The sequence below is a fragment of the Acipenser ruthenus genome, chromosome 6 (assembly GCF_902713425.1).
Source record: "Acipenser ruthenus chromosome 6, fAciRut3.2 maternal haplotype, whole genome shotgun sequence".
NCBI classification, from domain to species: Eukaryota; Metazoa; Chordata; class Actinopteri; order Acipenseriformes; family Acipenseridae; genus Acipenser; species Acipenser ruthenus.
Window position 1 is genome coordinate 51,024,991 of NC_081194.1, and position 22,473 is coordinate 51,047,463.

General features: G+C 40.7%; 1 long non-coding RNA gene across 1 annotated transcript; it reads left to right on the plus strand.

The window, feature by feature from the left end:
* The first annotated feature begins 9 nt into the window (after nucleotides 1-9).
* Nucleotides 10-21,015, plus strand: LOC117411157 (uncharacterized). The gene is made up of 2 exons (XR_009328905.1): nucleotides 10-642; nucleotides 18,563-21,015. It is a non-coding gene; the product is annotated as an uncharacterized LOC117411157 (long non-coding RNA).
* Nucleotides 21,016-22,473: the final 1,458 nt, after the last annotated feature.

Consider the following 22,473-nt stretch of genomic DNA (forward strand, 5'->3'; position numbering starts at 1 on the left):
AAGACACGGAAAACTGAAAACTACACCTTCCAAGATGCACCACTGTCAAGCCCCTATGTCCTGCAGCCACGTCTACCGCAGTGAAACTTAACTTTAAAACGATATTATTGACCTATTTTATGTATGTATCTTAAAATACAACCACAATGGGATGCATCTGTTATTTTTAAAAGTTTAGTCAAAGTTCTAAAATCGGGTTTTGAATTATAGGACAAAATTAACATTATTACATAAATCAGGAAAAAAAAACTGTTTAAATCAGATTATGTTGTGCCAACTGGTGTAGGAATCAATCGTCCAACCGGAAGAAAATAACGAACGCTTGTTCTTGCTGTGATATCAGTTTTTCCTGAAGGAGGTGAGCCGGTGAAGCTTCTGTGGTTGCCAAGTGACGGAGAGCCAAGCATGCGTGCCACTCCAGCAGTCCCCTGATGAAGTCGAGGCTTCGTAAAGCCTGTGTCTGTCACAAGCAGTAATGATTTTGTTCTGAAACAAATCAAAAAGCAACGTATAAGACATGCAGATATCTTTCAGAACTTGAGCAGTATTTTTTATTTAAATACATCCAGAAAACTGCTTTCTGCAGATTGCTGTTTAAATACAAATGCATGGTTTCGTAGACTGTTGACTGACGCCAAATAGGTAAGCAGTAATTTTAAAGATACAATTTTAAAATATATAAAATGGTAGCCGTACCTTTCCAGAGATGATAGGCAAAGAGAAGGAGATGTGATACCTTTTATTGGACTAACTAATTAATTACAAGCTTTCGAGACCTCAAAGGTCTCTCCTTCAGGTGAAAGTAGGAAAGAGAGACTGGTGTTTAAAGGTGGCATCAGAACATTAACAAAAAGAACCCATTTTGAATCACTACACTTCTAATGTAAGGAAAAAAGCTGTTGAGGGGGGACGACGACAACAGGATGATTTTTGAAAATACCCCAGTGTGTCTGGGTGACTGCAGGTTGATGCGTCCAGTACGTATAGACAAAAGGTCTGAGTACCAGGAAAGTTGTATTCATTAGCACTGTGTTGTGGCAATAGTGTAAAGTACCGCAATCTTCTGGAGTTTGCACGGAAGTAAAACACTTTGCAATAATACCAAGTACTGTACCGTAATAGGGAAGGAAACGATTTGTTGCTATGCAGGCTCAACCCATATGTTAATTGTCAAGAGTATGCTGAAAAGAGAATGAAATAAAAGAAAATGACTGTGAATGTGCCTATGGAGCACATTTTTGTGCTGAGAAAAATCAGGAAAGGTGGTGCAAGCAATGCACAGAAATTAAAGTTTGGACTGATAGATGTGATGTATTGAAAAAGCAAGTTGAAGGGCAGGACAAAGATTTGTCTGTATTATGGGCTGCCTTAACCACAGCTGCATCTTATGGTTTTGATGCTAAACAAAAAAAAACAAAATGAGAGTGAGAACAAGAAGTTGCAGAGCTGAGCTAACACATACACTGCACACACACCAGACAGTGGTAGCAGCTGTATTTATTTATTTATTCATTCATTCATTCATTCATTCATTCATTCATTCATTCATTAATTTTGTAATCAGGAAAAAAACCGTGTCCTGTCAAGATGACCAGAAACAGACAGCAGTAATTTCACATCCCTAAAAACAACATCACTCTAAAAGACAATATTATACATTCAATCTGGGATCAGAAACACTTACACTTCGATAATTCTTGGAACCTACTCATTAAAATAAATGTAATCTTAGTCATTATTTTTGTTTGGGTTATTTATCTGATGCTCGATCATGTCCTGGATACTCTAGACTATTCCATGCAGTAGGGGCACTGTAGCTAAATGCTGATCGGCCAGCCCAGGATCTTCTCCAAGGCACTTGATAAATAAGTGTATACCCAAGTATAGTTAAGACTATAACATAAACTATACTTGGGTATACCTATAGCAACAAACATAGGTAAATCTGGCAACTAACCTATTACAGTTTTACACACAGAAAGTACCCAATGTAATTGCCTTCTGCAAAAGCTGTAGGATGAACAGTGCCTCTGCTTTTAAAATCAGAAGGAGAGGGAGATGAGTATAACTCTGATGACTGGAGAATTCCAGAGGAGATATGGGATTACAATCCACCTCAGACCCGAGCTACTGCTCTGCCTATGGCCGAGTGTGGTGCTTTGGCGGGATGCGTGTGCAGTGCACATTTTTGATTGACACTGGTGCTTCTTTCTCCATCCTACACACACCAAACCCCTTTGTCAACTGGTAGAGCTGCCATGCTTTCCGCTTTCCAAGGCCCTAATGCTGCTGCTTTTATTTCTAAACCTGCTTCTCTCCTCTTCGTACACGCACTCCCTCTCTTTCTCTTATGCTTATGTGCTTACTGGACTCTATTTCTATAATAGGTCCTAACTTCTTGAGCCAATACGGTATTGCAGTTGATGTGTTAAATAACATCCTGTGGGTAGCTGTAAGCCAGGGTAGTACTTTTGTTTCTTTGTGTTCTAAACCTGAACTTTTTCTTTCCCTGCCTGACATGGGTGGGATTCGGGACCAAAATGTAGAGAGGCATATATATTTATATAATCAGTGCTAGAGTAATGCATCGCGGGGCCCGCCGGTGACCCGCAAAAGCAGGTTGGGTTAGGGTCAGAATGTGAACTTTTTGCAGTTCGGGTGCGGGTCAAAAAATAATAATTTTCGGGTCTAAATTTGAATCACCAAAAAAGTTTTCTGTCCTTTCAGCGTACTCGTCTGTGACCCTTTACCAAATAACGTATTAGAAGGTAAATGTACCAGTATTTCCTGCACTAAAGCAGTAGGCGATTAGGGAGGAGTCAGCTGACTAAGCAGTATTGTTCTCGCTTGTTTGATACGTTGCAAGATCTTTTTATCATGTCTGCTTGGTGATATTAAAAATGTTTGTGAACGAGGTGGAACAAAAGATAGCTCAGGGTTTATATCATGTAGTGGATAACAAATAGTTCAAGAGGTAAATCAGAAGTGTGGAATTATTTTGGAATCATAGCGAATTAAAATAATAAACGTGTGACTGGATTCGTTGCTTGTAAAACCTGTCATTATGTTTTTTTTAACAACAGCCACAAAACTGGTACATCATCTCTGCGAAAGCACAGGTGTAGCTCCCTTTCAACTGGTGGCATGAAAGGAATAGACAGGTATTTTATAGTAGAGTAAGTAGAGATAGTTAATATGTTACAATGTTAAAATATATGTAGACCACTCGAGAAAGCTACCATGCTGATAGTCTATTGTGTAAACTCAATCTGTGGAGAGTGGTAGAGATATCTGTGTGTGAATGAGAGAGCGTGAGAGAGTCGGTTGACGCAGGCAGTAGGTAAAAAGACAAACACTTGCGGGTTTGGGTCGGGTTGCAGGTCATAAAGCGGTTTGCGAGTTCGGGTCCTGTAGTAGTGGGTCCGGGTCGGAAGCGCGTTGTAAAAATTGGACCAGCGCAGGACTCTACGTCAGTGCACGTAGATTGCCAAGGGGTTTTCTTTTAAAATAATAATACATTTATTTATTTTGTATAGCGTCTTTCATTAAAAGAAATCCCAAAGTGTAACACCTCCCCGGTAACGGGAGCGTACAGACGCAGCACAAGCAGCACACACCTGCCATTAATTCCAAAATATCAAAAGATATAGAGCGACTACGCCAGTTCAGTGCGATAAGGCACCAAACAAATTATAGAAGATCTTTTAGGTTCTTTTTATTCAGATAACAGATCTAAACATGTAGGAACAAGGCTGCCAAGAAAATCACAGATACATTTTAGCAGACGTTTGTTTATTGTAAACATCAGCAGCACATGGTTTAAAACGGTACTTGTATAATAAGACAATAATTCCATTCACCTATTAACAGGTAGCAAGATTTCAACTAGTTAAACAAGGTTCACATTAATGAGGTCATGTATTAAAATGCAAATACAACAATGCTGCTACCCAGCAATAAAGACGAGATACACATTCAGAGAGACAGTAAAACTGTCAATAAAAACAATACCACGGTACAAAAGTACAAATACACACACCACACACACACACAATGTCCGTGCAGGGGAGGGAACACACAGAGCGAGAGAGGAACCAGCATTGCAATATAGCCTACACTGTGCACTTCTTAAACTCCAATCGACTACCAAACAGGCTAAAAACTCATTATTCAACACCGGCATACAATCAGTCCAATACTTATTGTCTCCAAACACTGCGTTCTCACTCCTGCACAGACATACAAACCCCATGGCCATCCCGTTTGTAAAAACGTGCTATTTATATTCGGGTGCGTAAATTGATCAATAATTTAATTACTAGGTGCTCAACAGGGCAAACATAGGTAAGCGGGTGGAGAAGCCAACATAACGGGATACAAATCAATTATCAAAGCGTGTCAGACAACATAAAGTGTGCACTAATCAAATCAATAAAATAAATTATAAAAATATTATACAAGTGTAAAATAATTGTATTCTTGACCCTGTTACAAAAGCACTTTACATTTTTAAACAAAGACATAAAATACATAAAAAAACACAAAACATAAATATACATAAAACAATACAATACAAACTATACAGTACAGTAAGCCAATTTAAAAATGTGTCCTGAGGCATGATTTAAACATAGACAGACTCCCTGATAGGCCTTGGAAGGGAGTTCCAGAAACGAGAGGCCAAAGAGCACAAGGAACGATCTCCCATAGTTTGTAATTTTGTTCTTGGCACGGAAAGGAGCTCATTTTTAGCTGACCGCAAGTTGTGTTGGGGAAAGTAGCAGCAAAGCTGATCCTTGATGCAAGATGGACCCAGGCTATTCAAGGCCTTGAAGGTCAGCAACAAGATCTTAAAGTCAATTCTATATTTAACTGATAACCAGTGGAGACATGCTAAAACGGGTGTTATATGGTTATGCTTTATTTTATTTTTTTTAAAACCTGAGCAGCAGAATTTTGAATGTATTGCAACTTATTAAGAACATTAGTGGAAACACCCGCAAACAAGGCATTACAGTAGTCAATTTCGCAATGAAATGAAGCATGTATCAGTTTCTCCGCATCAAACATTGACAAAGATGATCTAAGGTGAGCGATATATTGTAGATGAAAAAAAGATACTCTACAGATATTTATAACATGTGCCTCAAAAGACAATGTAGAATCAAATTTAACACCTAGATTTTTAACTTCAGACATAGGACTCAAGCTCATCAATGATTAAACTAAAACTACAAACTTTACGCAGCTGGCTCTGTCTTGCTAGGTTTAATTGCAGAAAATTCTGCTGCATCCAAGTTCAGTAAGGCAGTTATTAAGTACAGAAACAGCCAAAGCAGTATCAAGTTGTAGTCTGCAAGTAGATTTGCTTTTCGTCAGCATAGCAATGAAAACTAATGCCATGACGACAAATTATTTCACAGAGAGGAAGCATATAGATACTGAATAAAAAAAGGTCCCAAAGACAAAATAAGAGGCAACTCCACTGTAAGGCCCCTTCATATTTGCTAGCCCAGTCATAACACTGGGCTCCTAGCTTCCCTATATCAAGATCGAGAGATGATATTATGCTTTTTAGGAGCAGCATTAGTGATTCGCCGTATGTTTTTGTTGTTCGGTGGAATCCTACAGATGATTCCTGCACTGTAAAATAGCTGCCAACATATATCTGAGTACAACTGCAACCTCTACATGTCTACTTATATCCTGTGTTTCATCAGCCATTAAAGCGAACATACCTGCATTTTGTACTTGCTGTGCTATTTCACTTATTGTGTGGCCTTTCATTATTGAAATCAGTTCATTCTGATGCTTTCCTTGAATGTAACTAAACAATTTCATGCCTTTTATAGAAACGCTCAATTAGGTAGTTGTCATTTGCACTTAGTTCCACTTAGTTCTGTCCGCCACCCATCCGCTCCAGCTCATCCAGAACTCTGCTGCCCACCTGGTGTTCTCTCTGCCTCGCTTCGCCCACGCTACTCCACTGGCTCCCGATCACCGCTCGCATCCAGTTCAAGACTCTTGTACTAGCCTACAGATGCCTTGACCAGACTGCACCCAGCTACCTCCAGACCCTCATCACCCCCTACACCCCCACTCGACCCATCCGCTCCGCCTGCACTAGAAGACTGGCTCTACCTCCGCTACGCTCCCCTGCCTCCAGAGCCCGCTCCTTCTCCACCCTTGCTCTGCAGTGGTGGAATGACCTTCCTACAGATGTCAGGACTGCCCAGTCCCTGACCACATTCCGGTGCCTCCTTAAGACTCACCTCTTCAAACAGCACCTGTAGAACTCCTCTGTTTGTATCCTGGGACACTATCACCCTTCATTTAAATGTGCTTTATTTTGCTCTTATCTGCCCCCTATTTTACTGCATTTAATCCTGTACTTCAGAATACTGTAATCTGCCAAGTGTTTAACCTGTAGTATTTTGTATTTAATCATATCCTGATGTAACTATCACTATTATCTGCTGTATTATTGAATTGTGGTTTGTCACACTTGTACTTTGCTTGAACAAAAGTTATTGTATTTCTTGCTCGTATTGTATTACTTGTATTGTAACACTTGAAATGTATTTGCTTACGATTGTAAGTCGCCCTGGATAAGGGCGTCTGCTAAGAAATAAATAATAATAATAATAATAATAATTAACTCCATAAAAAATGTGCCCCGATTTGAAGACTGTAGTCTCATCATGGCCACGCAGTGCAATACCGGTACATCCACAAACTTTGGCACATAGCTTTCAAGTATTGCCTGTTTTCCTCAACGTGTCTGTCATGTTCCATATTTATTTTAGTAGCAACACTACCAGTCTTTTGGGAAACTCTGTAAGCAGAAAGCTTCACAGCTACAGAAACATGAGAAGTGATCGTTACATTTTTCAGTTTCAGTCCAGCTCTGACACTGGGGCTTCACTTTCTTCTGTGACTGTGTCACAAAGACGGCCGGAGTGGGTGGCGTCAGACCAGAAGCAGGAAATAAACAGACAGACTTGGAGTTTGGTGGAGCTGAGCGAATGGTTTCGCTCAGCATTTAATAAAACAGCACAGAAAATAAAAGGTTTGAACAGAACACAAAACAGGACACGGCACTTGTAGCCAAAATAAACAGACAAACAAAACGAACTAACACTTAACAAACGGTGCACGGAGACAAACAAACACGGTGAGAACAAACACTTTACGTTTTATTTTGCTTTTCTTTCTCCTTCTCTCTCTCCCATTCTCCACTCTCGAACACCCAACCCCGAGTGACAGAAATGTGCATCTATATATACTGTTGTGCTGGGATTCAATTACTAATTAATTATTCACTTGAATCCCAGCACGTGAATTAATTCTGTGCAACCCCGTGCTCACATATTACATTTAACCAGCACGTGAAGTGATTTGTGCTCTCCTCGTGCCTAAATACAAATCTACACTTTTTAAATACACGTGAAACACAGACCCGTTTATATCCCGTGTACCAATCTATACACCAACATTAACACACGCACGCAACATACAACACATAACACACAAATACACACAGGGGCGGGGCGCATTGCCACATATACCCCCCCTTGTGCGCAGCACACATGGCCTCAATGGCCACCTCCCCCCCTCAAAAATCCAGCAGTCCAGAACAAAGTCTCGGGCTGGGAAGGGAGGCTTCAGTGGGCCCATGGCTGGCCATGCTGTCAGCACCCCTGCCGGTAGTGGCACGGCTGACAGCCTGCTGGTTCACGCCTGCAGCGAAATTGCTGCGGGGGATGCTGGTCTCCTGACCTCTCCCCCGATCTCCGGCAGCGAAACTGCTGCAGTGGGAGCAGGTCTCCGGACCTCCCCCATGATCTCCGGCAGCGAAACTGCTGCAGTGGGAGCAGGTCTCCAGACCTCCTCCCCTTTCTTCGTGGCCGACAGCTCCCCTTTCTGGGGCTCCGGCCACCGTACTCCCTGTGGTGGAAGTACGGGAAGCAGAGACAGCTCCTGCTGTTCTGCTTCTGGCAGTGGCGGAGGCAGAGGCAGATCCTGCTGCTCTGCTCCTGCCGGTGAAGATGGTGGAGTCAGAGGCAGCTCCAGCTGCTCTGCTCCTGGCGGTGGTGGAGGCAGAGGCAGCTCCTGCTCCTCTGCTCCTAGTGGAGGAAGCGGTGGAGGTGGCGGAGGCAGAGGCAGCTCCTGCTGCTCTGCTCCTTGCGGTGGAGGCAGAGGCCATGGGGCTGATGCTGGCCACTCAGAGGGAGGCTGTGGCGGTGCTGGCTCCCTCTGCTGTGGCGGCTGGGCTGGCGTGCGCCGTGCTCCCTTCAGCAGCATAACTAGAGGCTGCTGGGGGACACCAGCATCCTGCCCTTCTCCCCCCCAGAAAATTTCAGGGGGTTGAGCCTGCAATTCCTCCCCTTCTGGCTCTTGGGACGGCAGCAGCAGGTGAACCAACAGGTATTCTCCCTCTGCTGGCAGCTTGGGTCCTAGGGCTGTGGAAGCCCCGACTTCCCTCTCTTCGGGCTGTGGACGCACCGATTCCTCCCTTTTGGGCTGTGGACGCACCGACTCCCCCCTCTTGGGCTGTGGACGTTCGGGCTCCCCCCACTCAGGCGTAGGACGTTCGGGCTCCCCCCACTCAGGCGTAGGACGTTCGGGCTCCTCCCACTCAGGCGTAGGACGTTCGGGCTCCTCCCGCTTGGGCTGTGGACGCTCAGGCTCCTCCCGCTTGGGCTGTGGACGCTCAGGCTCCTCCCGCTTGGGCTGTGGACGCTCAGGCTCCTCCCGCTCGGGCTGTGGACGCTCTGGCTCCTCCCGCTCGGGCTGTGGACGCTCTGGCTCCTCCCGCTCGGGCTGTGGACGCTCTGGCTCCTCCCGCTTGGGCTGTGGAGGCAAAACCAGCAGGCATTCTTCCTCTGCTGGTGGAGACGGGGACAGCAGGCATTCTTCCTCTGCTGGTGGACCTGCTACCTGGGCTGTTGTAGTTATAACTCCCACCAGGTAGCTGAGGACCAACCCCACACCTTCCTCCCAGGTGCTTAGGGTCTGTTCCCTCGCATATGCCTCCCATCGCTCCCTATCCATTAACTGCAGGAACCGGACGACTACTGGTATAGACTGGGCCTCCAGCCCAGCATTTTCCAGCATCCAGTCCCGCACTTTGATGGCGTCTTCTGCCATTTTTTTTTTCTTCCTCTTTTTTTTTTCTCTCTTTTTTTTTCAATCCAAAAATGCTGTTCCTGCTCTGGCTCTGCTCTGAGTCCTGGAGGCGCTGTGGATCCCACACTGACACCACGTGTCACAAAGACGGACGGAGTGGGTGGCGTCAGACCAGAAGCAGGAAATAAACAGACAGACTTGGAGTTTGGTGGAGCTGAGCGAATGGTTTCGCTCAGCATTTAATAAAACAGCACAGAAAATAAAAGGTTTGAACAGAACACAAAACAGGACACGGCACTTGTAGCCAAAATAAACAGACAAACAAAACGAACTAACACTTAACAAACGGTGCACGGAGACAAACAAACACGGTGAGAACAAACACTTTACGTTTTATTTTGCTTTTCTTTCTCCTTCTCTCTCTCCCGTTCTCCACTCTCGAACACCCAACCCCGAGTGACAGAAATGTGCATCTATATATACTGTTGTGCTGGGATTCAATTACTAATTAATTATTCACTTGAATCCCAGCACGTGAATTAATTCTGTGCAACCCCGTGCTCACATATTACATTTAACCAGCACGTGAAGTGATTTGTGCTCTCCTCGTGCCTAAATACAAATCTACACTTTTTAAATACACGTGAAACACAGACCCGTTTATATCCCGTGTACCAATCTATACACCAACATTAACACACGCACGCAACATACAACACATAACACACAAATACACACAGGGGCGGGGCGCATTGTCACAGACTGGCACAGCAGAGGTTTTTGGTTCTTCCTCACCTTGAAGACTGTCAGTGTAATTGATCATTTTACTACGTTTCGTGAAATACAAATCCAATGTATAAGTGTGTTTAGCCATTCTTAAATAATCTATTTTGCTAGTACGCCATCTAGTGGTAAATCAAAATATATTTATTTTTCTTCTGGACTCCATCTTCCTATTCCTCACCTATAAAAATGGAGGGGCAACTGTCCCCCCTTGCCCCATGTAACCCTGCCAGTGCTGCCTAATGTATCTCAGTCTTACAGCAGCTGCTGGAGACACATTCCTCTTGATTTATATACTTTACAATCCACTTTCCCCCTTTACCAGGTTGTCATTGCCTGCCCCCTTCCACAGCCCTCTTCCTGGGCACATACTGCCTCCCTCACTCCAGGCGAATGGCCTGTACTACTATTGAAACCTCCGACTCCCACTTCTTTCCCTGTACCCTGTTTACCACCAACAATGGCGTCTGAATTAATTTTCCTCTACCATAGCCATGCCACTGGGGGACACTATGCTTCTGACAAAACTATGGCCAAACTCTTTTGCTGTATGGTGGCCTGATATAGCTAATACAGTATGTATGTATATATATATATATATATATATATATATATATATATATAGATAGATTAATGTATTCTTTGTTTGCAAACTAATCCTGCTTCCTCAGCTCACAGGGCATATCTACGGGCTGTACCCTCGCCTGCCAGCCCATGTAGCCACATACAGATTGATTGTATAGGTCCTCTATCGAAAACCCATGGAGGGTTTCAGTATTTAGTGGTCATCAACACATTGTGAATGGAAGCTTTCCCCATTCGCCATGACCCAGCGCTCGCTACTGCAAAAACCCTAGTTTTCCCGGTGTTTGAGTTGGGGAAAGTACAATGAATAATTTTTCTTTTCTCCTTTCATCTTGATATGCTCTGGACATCTTGCCAAAAGAGAGATAATGAGTGTATTTTGTTTTTGGTTTTTTGTATTTTAAATTTATAATTGTAATCTTCAAGTTTGTAACCAGGACATGAGAAGGAAGTGAGTCTGGCTTGGTAACTATAGCTACACTGATAAGTAAGACCACTGGATGACCAAGTTTACTCCCTAGAATTCCAGGTGCAGTGGAGCGGCTAATTTGGTGTGGTTATTGTGAGCAATGAGAGATATTGTAAGTTTGAAAAAACTTCAATGTTAAGGAGAGCCTGACCTTGTTTCAGTGAGTTTGTACAGTAAGCACAGTATAATAACAGTACAGTACACATTTGTTTGCATTTTATTTCTTTCCTTCTTGTAATAGGTTTTGCCAACTGAGAAACAAATGCATTCTGTCTGTGATTAATAAAGAGGAAGCAGCACTCCCAGTAGAGGTTTTGTGAATTTCATAAACCTGTAAAAGGGTGAAACAAACCACTGACCTAGAAGCTGTCTGACTTTTCCTATTACAGAAAAAAGGAACTCCACTAACACCCATAAAGATAACAATCTTTACAGTTACTTTAAGCAAACACGTCTATCTTAAAGTATGATAATAAATTGAGACTATGCTTGATATTACAGGCTGACCTGCAACAATGAACCCCTAACCCACTCCCCAAGGCTCCAACACTTCCCACATCCATTCCTGTATCCATCATAACAACCACTGAGAGCTGTCCTCTAAACCGGGACCAGAGAATGGTTATCACACCGACCCATGAGTTCTGGTTCAGAATGTCCATTTTACTTACATCCCCGTTGTATTAAATGTTTTGGGAGTATCATCTGTGCGCTCATGATCCCTTCATGCCCCGAAAACCAGCAGGGAGTCGAAAGAGGGGTATATTAGTGTACATTTAATGGTACTGTTTGGGTCTGGGAACTCATTGTATAACTTATACCATATTGAAAAAACAAAAAATGATATGATCCAAATGAAAGAAAGGTTAATAATACTGTATTGAACAACCAAATATTCAATTTGCAGAAGTACAGGTAGATAATGGAGAATACTGTGTAACCACTAATGTAGGGAAACACAAAACAAGGGGGAAAAGGTGCCCGATTACCAACTCAACATTCTGTTCAACCCTTAAAAAATGATGTCATTATAGGTTCTATAATAACCTTGTTAACAACTCTGATAAGTTTGATTTTGATGCCATTTTGAAATATGTTTCCAAAACTTGCTGACAAGATCAAACAAGACTTTAAAAGGTGAAAAGTCAAAAACACACTTGTTACAAATTAAAAGAGAGATGTGAGCTCAACAGAAGAAAATAAATTAGTTTGTGGAAGATGGTTTAACACTAGAACCGCCACGGCAGTCATTTTGACGTTTTTCATTTTTAAAATTTAAATTACTCTGCATGTGTGAAAGATACGCGGTTGTCCGTTCTTGACTTTTCCTAACTACGTGTATTAAATACCCTGATGGCATCTGAAAGGCAGGATCGGAAAAATAAAAAGTTATAATCCCCTCTACCTAGAACTGCCAGAGCAGTCATTTTGACTGCCTTTTACAATACATGTTTTTTATTTGAATATAACCTACAATATTCTACTTTATTTTTATATACAAGCCTGTTGTTATCTCAACTGGACCTGGCAGTCATCAATTCTTTCGTTTTGTACAAGGAACGCACCAGGGAAAATATCAGTAGGAGAGATTTAATCTTGAAGCTAGGCACAGAGCTTCAGCAGAAACATTTTAATCAGAAAACTGCAAAGCAGCAGGCTGCAGCAGCTCAACCTGGATTCAGTGCTGCACCGAGTGACACGCGAGAGAAAACATGTTACTTTCGTTTTAAATTAAAAACTACTTTTTACAGTTGTGTATGTACGTATACCTGTTTACACACTAGTTTTTTTTTAAATGTTTGTTTTATTATAGTTTTTCATTTTTTTAAGTAGTGCTTTATATTGATAAGTTAGAAAATAAACCTTTTTATGTTTAATTGTTCATTTAAATACAGCGTTTCGGGTGTGTAGATGTTTGATATGATGTGCTTGAATAAAACTTTTGAGTTGTATCTTATAGTTTGTCTTTCATTTTAATATTGATGTTGTTTAAAATGTAACTGTCATAATGACTGTCGGCGGTGGTTTTAGGTATGAGTATAACCGCGGCGGTTCTAGTGTTAATGGAAGTATTAAATAAAAAATACTTACTGGGATTGGATTTTCAAAATAACTTGTTTAGATGTTGGTTTAATTTTTCATTTCAAAAGTATACACATTAACATTTATTATTTCTTTTTATATTTTATATTTTACTAAACTTTAGATTTATGGGTTTGTGAGTGTGAAAGATCTGAACACGGTTCTTTCTCTTTCAAGGTGGGGACTGTAACATCTAGTAATTTTAATAATTTTAGTATTTTAATAGACTTATAATAATCATGTTAATTTCCTAACTCTTACTTGCTGAGAACTGAACTTTTTTATACATGTAATGTCTGAGAACTTTCAAGAGAGTTAGCATCTGTTCGTTGTTAAGTAAGGAGTTACCGACTGTCTGCCAAGATAGTCAAGTCAAGATAGGCCAAAACATATTCAAGGTCTATATTGGAGTATGAACAGACGAGAAGGAATCTGAGCTGCAAATCTACCTCCTGACCAGGAAGAGCGCTAAGCAAGGTTGGTGGTACGCCTTCACAGGGATGGGCCGACTCAATTGTAGGACGGAACCGGAAGTCGGCCATCTTGGAAAAAGGCTGCAGCTGTAAGACTGCTCAGCAACTCTAGTGTGATCAGCTGTGTTGTGTGCGCACTGATCACAGGCAGGAGATTAGCAGTGCAAAGGGGACACAGCTACGTGAGTACGACCCCTTACACTGAAAAGTAAACAAGCCAGAGCAATGCTGTTTTTGTCTTTATTGTGCTGGAAGATCGCTACGAATCCAGGAGCTGAAGCAACAGAGCCAGCATGACCCCAGTAGCATCTACATTGCCACAGCAGAGTACCTGGACTTTCCCTGGAGCACCTGCACTTCCCCATCACCTCAACCCACGTGTGCACGTGTGGATTGGACACTGTATTTATCGTGTGATTGTTTTGATTGGGACTGCAACCCACCGTCTGTCTTTCCCCCCAGTACCGTTGTTAGTAGTGGGGGTAACTGTCAACAAATAAAAAGATGGACATTATGTAAATACACCACAGTTTGGACCTGCTATTCTTCCCCACACCACTCACACACGTGGGATCGAAGGGGGATTGGAGAATGGAACCCAACATTATAGTAGCCATGCTGGAAGCCCTGGACCAACAGAGGGATGTGGAGGAGAGGAGAAGAGGCCTCTTGATTTCCGACACCGGAAGCAGGTAAGTCTCTGGGTAATGGTTGGGAGGGACCTTATTAATGTAAGGGTTGGCGACGTGAGTACCAACACATTAGTCAACTCAGGATGCGGGCAGACTTTAATTAGAACTGCTCTTTTGGTGGGAGTGTCCTGGGAGGCACAGGGAACCTATCTCTTGTATCCATGGGGAAACCAAGACATATCCCACCATAAAAATGTATTTGACTTTCGGAAGTCAGACAGGCCACGTAACTGTGGCTGTTGCGGAAAAGTTACTGTATCTGGTAATTCTGGTTCGAGACTGGCCATACTTTAAACAAGTAATGATTGAGAGAGTAGTGCAAGTCTCCAATAGGACCATTGGGCCAGCGGGAGATTCTACTGACCGAATTTTTCCACAAAGTCTTTCCAGCCCAAGGTTGTGCAATATTCCTTTTTCTAGACACTTGCGTTATGGAAAAACTTTGGATCGAATTTTGGCACAGTTTTATTGGATGGGAATTTATGAGGATGTGAGAAAATATGTAGCGGAGTGCCCAGAGTGCCAACAAGTAGCACCAGGATGGGTTAGTCTGGCCCTGCTGGTCCCATTGCTCTTGATTGGAACCCCTTTTGAAAGTATTGCGATGGATATACTGAGCCCTTCAGACTGGATATATGCACATTTTAGTAGTGATAGACTACGCAATGAAATATCCAAAGGCAGTGCTATTGAGATCCACTTGTGCAAGTAATCGCCCGAGAGTTAGTGCAGATAGTATCTAGAGTAGGGATCACCAAAGAGATTCTGACTGATCAAGGAACTAACATTATGTCAAACTGTCTAAATCAAATGTATAAATTGTTAAACTTCTGTTCTATTGGGACCCCCGTTTATCATCCGCAAACGGACGGACTAGTGGAACGGTTTAATCAGACCTTAAAACATATGTTGAGGTGGTTTGTAAATCAAGAGCAGAACAATTGTGTGAAACTACTTCCCTACCTCTTTTTTTGCTGTGAGAGAAGTGCCACAGAGCTCAAAAGGGTTTCAGTATGGGAGACAACCCAGAGGTATCCTTGATCTTGTAATAGAGGGGTGGGAAGACCAAACTAATAATTCCAAAAATGTTGTGAAATGTGTACTACTTTTGAGATACCACATGGGATTGGTTGGTCATTTGGCACAAGAGAATTTAAAACTGGCCCAGCTTCACCAGGAGAAACAGTACAACAAAAAAGCAAGAATTCTGACCTTTCGACCTGGAGACAAAGTACTGTTGCTACTTGAGGGGGCCTTTTATACGAAAAAGAGGAAACTGTGCCAAGCCCCTGCCCTAATTAAATCAGATTTCTGCAATGAGTTCATCTTTCAGACTGACACCTCTGATGTTGGTCTGGGAGTTATCCTGTCCCAAGAAGTAGACGGAGTAGAACATCCCATTTTATATATGAGCACGAAAATGGCTCACAGGGAGAGAAACTACTCTATTATCGAGAAAGAGTGTTTGGCCATTAAGTGGGCTACATACACTTCGATATTACTTGGGATGTTCCTTCCTCCTTGTTACAGACCATGCCCCTCTTAAGTGGTTAAATACGATGAGGGACACGAACTCGATGGGATATGTGAACGGGAGAGAAGGAATCTGAGCTGCAAGTCTACTTCCTGACCAAGTAGCTGCTTGAGCATGATGCAACTAAGACAGAAAGTAAGGCAGATAAAAAAAAGTTGGTCAGCGAGCAAGACTGAGAAACAGACTTGGAGGACAAAACATGCAGCTAGCTGATTTTTTCCAAAGCTACCTACTGGTGAAGGACAGATGCCCATCGACTGTGCTCCCACTAGAATCTGGGGTAATATCCACTTTCAGTGTTATACTTGCTGCTTACATATTTGAATGCAATTTGAATGTCGCTGTAATACACTTACCAATCAGAAAATCAGTGAGCGATTACTGTTCCCAGTATCTATCGACTCTTTTTACCCGCTGAACATAATCAACGGATATTGCCAAATTACTGAACCCTTTGCGTGGCCTTGTCAGCAGCCTGACCATTTGGGGTCACTGACATGCGACAAGGTGAACTATCCCCATCTGACTTCCCTCCCTAACAGCACTCTTAATGGTACCACGATCACATGACTTGCCCTGCTCTCCACTGCTTTTACCAGGTGAACCACTGGGGATCTCCACCCTTATCTTTTTATGTTGGCAACCTGTCAGAATGGTTTCTGAGTTCTGTTGCTCCATCACTGAGATTTGTATAATTTGTCTCTGACTCAAACTAGCTGCCAGCTTGCTTGCAGGCCTGTGTTGTTTCTCTATGTGTCTTTGGTTCCTGGTTCTTGAGAAGTCATGTGATATTAAATATGACATTTCAACTCTGTTGTCTCACTTGTGACTGTTTGTTTGAGTCCTCTCTTTCTATCCCAGACCTTCTTTCCCCTGAAACCACCCACATTCAATTACATAATGAAAAGACCTGGTTTGAACAAGGCTACGGGCTGTTAATAATGAAAGAGGCATGTAACGGACTGGAGGAACAACACAGGGGTGCCACACTGGTTTACATTATTAAAGAGCACGTATGTTCAAATTACATGTAAATAGTTTTTCTGATTGCAAATACTGAAGTACTGTGTTTTTTATTTTGATAAGCCTGTGCTTGTTGCCAGCCATTTACAGTCTTGATCAGCTATATTATTTGGGTCAGGAAGCACAAGCTATATTGGCAGCATTACAAAAGAAAAATGGATCCACGGAAACTTGATCCACAAGATGGTGCTGGTGCGTACTATACTTTGGCTGATGTAGCCAATGTTACATACAGTATGTCAACATAGATTAGTTATTGCACTGAGAACATATACAAAATACATTATCAGTAGCGGTAGTGTTGCCTGTGAATTTAAATTATTCATTTCTGAAAAAGGTTGTATGTAGACTAGCTAATAATGGAATGAGCAAAATGCTGTCAAAATAGAGGAGTATTAGCCGGGTTTAGCTTACTTGTGTTCAAGAGCCTATAGTATTAGTAGTCTCTCACCCGTGTAAGATTAGCCCAATTGTATGCCATTATCCTCTATATAATACTTTCACACATTCTTGAAATACAAGATAAGCCATGAAAGATGACACCTGGCATATAAAAAGGAAAGTATTTCCGAAAGTAATCAGACACTAAATACTGGCATTTTAATGAAAACTACAGACAGTACTGTATTCCTGTTGAATGTTGTAAAACTGCCAAGATCAATTAAAATGGGGATAGTTATAGTTTCATATGTGTATGACAAATTAAGTTTAAATACAATTCCAGTGTTAAATAAGGTTATGTGGTACAGTAAATCAATTCTGTGTTTTTAATGCTTCAAAATTAAAAGCGTCATTGTAATGTAACCCTACATTGAGTTTTTGTGTTGACTCCTTTCTAGGAGTTGTTTTGTCAGCCTTCATAGCTTTTAAGTAGGGAAGTCAAGTTTATGGTATTTAGAGTTACCAGTATACTGCTGTGTATCATTTGGTCTGAAATTGTAGTAACAAGCTTTCGCCACTACAGGGAGACATTTTATTTTGAATTATCATTTGGTAGGAGACTCTTGAGTTAGCCCTGTAAACACTGCCATTGATGCAGTGAAGTTTATTTATTTATTTTGTAAAACACAAGTGGACAGAACTCAAAAGTCGAGGGTGTATTCTGTTGCAATATCACATTTATAAAGATCATCCTAGGAATACTTTGCTATCCTTCAAGTGAAATAATAGTACTGTACCACATTTAAATCTTAACTAGAGGTCAAACACCAGTATCTTGTAGGCACTTTGTCCCTCTATCATAATTTAAATAGGCACAGTTATTGTATTTAATTAATTGTTTTGGTGAGCATTTTTATATTGTTAATGTTTAGTGTTAATAAAATAATGTAATATAATACATAATAAAACCTAATTTAACTTAATTGTGTCATGTAAATAGTAACTTATTTTAACAGCATTTACTGATTCTCTTATTTAAATAACACCTACATTTCTACAAAGTAATGTCCGTGATTTAATATTTGTTTTGCACATGCTGTACATGTCAAAGAAAATAATACTTAGATTAGTATTGAATATGGAATTGTTTTGTTTAAACCAAGCTCTAGTTTCTAGTAAATAATATATTAAAATATTGAATTCAGTTTTAAAGTTATCACAGAACATTATTTGTTGTCTTTTTATTAGAAATTCTCTAAAATGGTTTATTCATTTTTTTTTTATTTGTGGGTTTTTTTTCAATGGAATGTTAAATTAAAAGAAATCCATATACTATTGGACCAGCAGGGGGCGCTACTGAAATGCATAGTGGAATTGCCTTTGATGTTGTGACCAATTGTTTTTCTCATAGGCTTAAAAAGAAATCCGTTTGCAAAGCAGTCTACTCAACAATTGGAGGACTGACGGACAATCTCGCCATTAGAAAGAAATGTTCTTGGGATTGCCTTTAAATTCTCAACCCTCTACAATGTTTCATTAATTCGAATCCTGTAAACTGGAAATGTATTTGGTCTGGCATAAACAGCAATTGCACAACAATAAAAGAGGACAGGACTGCTTCGGAGCCCATCAGGACTGCCTGATTTCAGGTTAAAGCTTCCCGCAGACAAGTTAGTTTTTTTGTATTTCTAAAAAAGACATTCCCAGGTTGTTGAATATGAAAATGGAAATGTGTTGGGGTTCAAACAATGCTTTAGATCCCCTCCTGTGGGGAAGATCTTCAACTTTAATGTGCTGGTCATGGCACTAAGAAACCCATAATGATAAAAGACATTCTTACAAAATCCCTTTTAACTATTTCTAGAGTTTTTTTTATTGTATTTATGTAAAATAATAGATACAGTAAAATCTCTTTCATCTAAACTGCTCAGTAGACATGAAAATAGTTTGGGGATTTGGATAAAGAGGACTTCACATAGAAACTATAGTGCTGCAACATTGTTTTTTCTATAAACTAATAATCAGCTGTATTGAGTGAAAATCACTAAAATCACTTACAGTTTTACCCAAGTTTTGTTTCTCCTAAAATAAAATAAATAAATAAAAAAGATTAAATGGAAACAAATTTTAAAATATTGGAAACTCGAAAACTTTGTAGACTGCTGAGTCTTTTTCTATTCTGCTATGTAAATCAGCTTTTAGGCCTACTTATGTCACAAGTGACCAAAATTGGTGTATGGGGGAAACACGTTTTTTTTTTTTTTTTTTTTTTTTAAATTTTGTCACTTATTATTTGTTTCACTGTTATAATTGTGTTTTGATTGATTTTTGTTGTGATTATTTTTACCCCTTTTGATTTATGAGGGAGAAGCAGCCCACTGTTTGGAGTGGTGTTTTTTTCCACTTTGTTTGTATTACAGCACAGGCACTTAAATAGGTAAATTGGCCACAAACTGGCAGACCATACACAGCTGAAACTATCTAGCCATTAACATCTTACCTACCCTAAATAAACTGCTACTTCGATGCACTGGGTGCGCAGGAAGAGGGGAAACCACCAGAAGGAGCGGGGGTGATCCAGCAACTACAGGGAAGGATTGTGGAACCAGTCAAAAGCAGACGGGAGATTAAAAGAAGGACCTGTGATTGTGAATGGAGAAATGGATAATTACATGATATATGGGAAGTACTCGTTTCTTTGATTTTTCATGTTTTCATGTTACAAACAGTTTGCGGAAGAACTAGTGTTTAACTTATAAGCATATTATAGTGACCCGGCCAACTGAAGGGCTGTTGGACTTTTTTGATGGTCCTGTTCAGACAACGCAACCTAGTTAGGGGGAATGTGCGTGCGTGTGTGCATGCAAGGGAGAGCTGCAATTGGCCGGTCTGGAAGGACGCAGGAGAAGCAGGGCAGTATAAATACCTGGGACGCGGGGAACGCAGGGGGAGAGAGTGCGAGATAGTGTGAGAGACGGGTGATAAAATTGACTGACAGAGGAACGGTGTGAGAAGCTGACATGCCTTACCTGTGGTGCGATTGATGGGTGTGAGAGAGAGGTTAGGAGCGTGTGTTATGGTCGGAGAGTGTGTAAGGAATGAGGAAAACTACAGTTAGCTAGCTACAGGGGATTTGTTGTTTTGGTGGTGTGGTCCTGGCCCAGATACGTACTGTGAGAGATATTGAGTTTTTCTGAAGAATAAACTGCTGTCATTTAGCCCTGAAAATCTTGTTTCCAGTGTCATCCATCCTGCAGGAAGCTCGGGTTGTCACAATATGTTGTGCTGAACGTAAAACAGTGCTATGCCAGTTACACTTGAACAAATAGCTTATGATGAAGTGTAATCTACATGATTAAATGAAGTACCTTTCAGGAGGGCTACGGAGATTGGAAATGAATAGCGTATAGAATAACAGAAGGCGGAGTTAAACACAGTGAAATTCCTTCTGTATACTTTTGTTGATGTGCTGGGACTGCATGTACAGGATTGTATATTTAAACCTGATTCTTTTGCCGTTTTGGGTGATTGTTTCCACAGGTACCCGGGCCGAGGATTTTGTGGGGTATCCAAAAAGACTTCGAGACGATCGTGTAACGGGACCAATCTAATCCACTGTACACCAGCCCCTCGGTTCTGACGGGTGCCTGTTCGGAGAAGCGAGCGAGAGAGGCGTGTAAAATTAAAAAAAGAATAAGTACGATCAGTGAAGGCTACTGCCCAGCCTGATCACAGTATTTTGTGTTTTGTTATTTTGTTTTATTTAAAACCTTAATTTTGCTTTGTGAGCAAGTGTTTTTGTTTGAATATTTTATTTATTTTTGTTGTTTAAAAATAAAATGGCGCAAGCGCCATTGCACCATACCTGCAGTGTCTCTTTGTTTTCTTCCTGCAGTCTGGCCTGATGTCACCACATCGGCTACCCTGTCACAGTATTGTTAATTAGTCATTTGGTTTACATGCATTATACTACCCTCATACCAGTATTCGACCATTAGAGGGTTTCATGTCATTTTTCAACAGCTGTCTATCCAACTGGGAGATGTATGTGTGTGAATATTGATGTAATAAAGACATTTTACTTACCTGGTTTGAGGTCCTTGGGTTATCATCTGGGAGTCAGGGTGAACAGCACGGAATATAATATATATATATATATATATATATATATATATATATATATATATATATTATTGTTTGTCTTTAAAGATGCCTTGGCATTTTACATGCTTTAAAAAAGAAAGAGACTCTCATGGACCTTTTGAAGCTGCTGTTTTTTATTTGGTAGACAAAGGCATATTGTAATTTGCCACTGTTATAAAATCAGTTGAATAGACCCATAGCTTTAAAAAACCATGCCAAAGCAAAAATACCACTTTTACTGTATTAAACTAACATCAAACACCTTGGTTGCTGGGGTTTAATTATTGTTTTGCTAGATTATTGTTAGCATTATAAACTGCCATTAAAAGGATTTAATCTGTGTATAAAATTTGCCTTTGCACTTCAAAGTATGGCCCATGTTGTTATTGCTGTCTTTAGCTGTTTTGCCATAAAGAGAAAACAAAAAAGCATGCATGGTGATACTTGACCACTACTCCGAATTAGCTCTCTAATTTGTTGAGTCACGGTTGCCTATTGTAATAACAAAATAGCTGGAAAATTACTGCAATTTTCAGTTACAGCTTCAGTTTTATATGTATAGAGCCTAGGTAACTCCGGGTCATGTTCTCAGTATCACAAAGTATCTGAAGCAACTGTCGTGGCTAGCTCTGTCTGACTTCTAATACTGTGCAACTTTTGTTTGCAAAGAAATGCCTAAGGATTTGAACAATTATATGTAAGACTATATCTTTACATGTTTGGGGTTGCTAGTTGATAAGGTCAAAACACAAAACACAGGGCGTAGTTGGAAATAATTTCAACTTTTCAGGCCTACTACTGAATCAGCCAGGACATACATATACATACCTTATCTAATCTTCTGTAATTAAAATGATTAGACAGGGTCTATAATAATTTTTATATTGAAACCTCAAAAACAATTGTTATAGAAAGAACACCATTTCTTTTTTCTAGTGCTGCTCATTGTTTTACAGAAGTCTTCATGTAAAAGCCAGTCCAGTTCAAGTATAAATTAAATTGTATATTTTAAAGAATAACTTTACAGTTTTATAATTTTTTATATAGTCTGTATTAAGGTACTTTGACCTGAGGTTAGAAGCAGTTATGCAGCTCAATTCTTTTGAATCAGTGCCTTTTATTGCTGATGCAGTCTGTGTTACAGAGTCTGCGCAAAATATATTTTGTATGGAGTAGACC